At 35.7% G+C, this 2,219-nt stretch overlaps 1 pseudogene; it reads right to left on the bottom strand.

Annotated features, from left to right (window-relative positions):
* Window positions 449-2,036, bottom strand: LOC18780068 (annotated as a pseudogene).

Raw genomic sequence — 2,219 nt, 5'->3', positions numbered from 1 at the left:
TTGCGTATCAGTTAGATTTAATTTAGGTATTCGAATATTAGATTAAATTTGAAATCCTCGTGGGAACGATACTTGGACTTGTCAAATGCTATACTACATCATTCTTGTGCATTTGCAAGGACAGACTATTTTCCATAAAAAAAAATATATAGGAAAAGTTTAACAATAAATACATAAGACAACTACCTTCAAAACTTAGTTTTATTAATAGTACACAACAGCATATTTCATTACAAAAGTACTCTTCCTATCATGATTGTTCTATAATATATGACTGCAAGTGATTGTTGTAGAAGCCAAAGAAACACCAGACAAACACTAAGATCCACTCCATGCTTGAATATTGACCACTTGACAAATGCATATAGGATTTCAAGGTATAATTGTCCATCATATCCATATTAGAGGAAAAATCTTCAAAGCCTAATTTTGAATAGCCATGATTCTATTATTTGAAGCTTTTTCGTTGCTTTTGAATTTCAGTTGGGACCTTCACATTTGTTGCCGCTCCAATAGCTTGAAGAAATCTTATTATGTACCAAGTAAAATCAATTTGCCACCATTCTAGCCCATGTCGAGCCGAGTATTCAAAAGCGTGGTGGTTATTTGCCAACCTTCTCCAAGCGCAAACAATGCCACCCACCTAAATTATAGAACATATGACAAACCATTTAACATCCCAATTTTACATTTAGCAATGATGAAATAATATGACAGCGTTGAATAGATACCAATTGTTCCTAGATATATAGTTATGGTTAATTTTATACCCATTTGTGATCACCTAATTCTGGTGAGTTAATGCCGATGAATTATATACATATGTAAAATTAAAATTAAGGTGAGTTATGAGTAAGCAATCTCACCATGCCCCAGACCAAGAAGGGAAATCCACCCACAACATATAGCAAACCTCCAAGAGCAATTGGATGTAGAAACTTAGTACGACCAAGAAACCTATAGAAGGGCTGCTTCCTTAAATCTTTATATGTATGTATGTATACATGCGTAACTATTAATGAGAGAGAGAGAGAGAGAGAGAGAGAGAGAGAGAGAGAGAGAGAGAGAGAAGGGATTGTGTTTGGTTTTTACCTGTTCAAAACAATGACGGCTATTAAGGATCCAACCCATGTGACTATACCATAAAACCTTGATGGGGCTGTGAGGGTCTTTTCCCGTGTCAGTAAACTGATGGTGGTACCGATGCGTACTCACACGTTCAATCGGACTGCCCTGCAAATCGAAACACCAACAAACGTTGAATAATCTTTTGATTAGGTACATACAGGTGGGGGGATTCACAATTTTACTTTACATGATAAAAACTGATAAGAACAAAATTCTTATAACTATAACTCAAACATGAAAGTAAAAACTAGCTTATTGGAGAGACACTATTGTAAGGTTCACTTTGCATTGTATTTCACTAATTCAAACTGTCTATGTTTTAGATAATCATTCAAATATCATCTCTACAAAAAATCACTTGAATCCGATATCGTTTGACCAGTCAATTGTGTTATTGAAATTTTAGTACTTTCTTGAAGCACCGTGTTCATTGATTTTGTAGGATACAATTTGATGTCGAAACGGTTTTCTATTTGTCTAATTTTTTGCAAGGATGATATATGAATGTAGACCTAAACAATAGATGGTTTGAATCGTTGAAAAAAAAAATCATAAGGTACCCTAAAGGGTGTCCCTCAATAGAAGAGGACTAATATATATGTATGTATATATACACACCTGAAGTGACAGAAAGGCCACAATAGGCAAAGAAGTACTCGAGCCATTTTGGAAGCCTGAAATTCTGTGTGCAAAAGACTTCTATGGTAACACAACCTGATTCCTAACCCCGTTGCAACGTACAAAGTGATGGCCACCCAAAATGCAGGCCAATTGAAATGAAAGGGAGCAAATGCACAAAGGGAATACAAAGCCAAAAACACAGCCACTGTGAATACATCTTGTATGTTCCATTTCCTCCCCCAAAACTCTCCACAAGACTTCCTAAGAACTTTGCCCAGAAGCCCCATCATAAAAATATATATATATGATTCTGAATATCTAAGTTTGGAAAAAAGATGGGCATTGTAGATAGTATTTATAATACTACCTTGCTGGGTGCGCATCAATCCGGCCGATCCGGTCAATCCGGCCGAACCGATTATATTGGATTGGTTTGGTTTGGTTTTGACCAAAGAAAAAGTCAACATTTT

This window comes from Prunus persica, chromosome G4 (genome assembly GCF_000346465.2).
Source record: "Prunus persica cultivar Lovell chromosome G4, Prunus_persica_NCBIv2, whole genome shotgun sequence".
In the NCBI taxonomy this organism is placed as follows: domain Eukaryota; kingdom Viridiplantae; phylum Streptophyta; class Magnoliopsida; order Rosales; family Rosaceae; genus Prunus; species Prunus persica.
The sequence above is the reverse complement of the archived record's forward strand: the minus strand, read 5'-3'. Positions and strand labels throughout refer to the sequence as shown.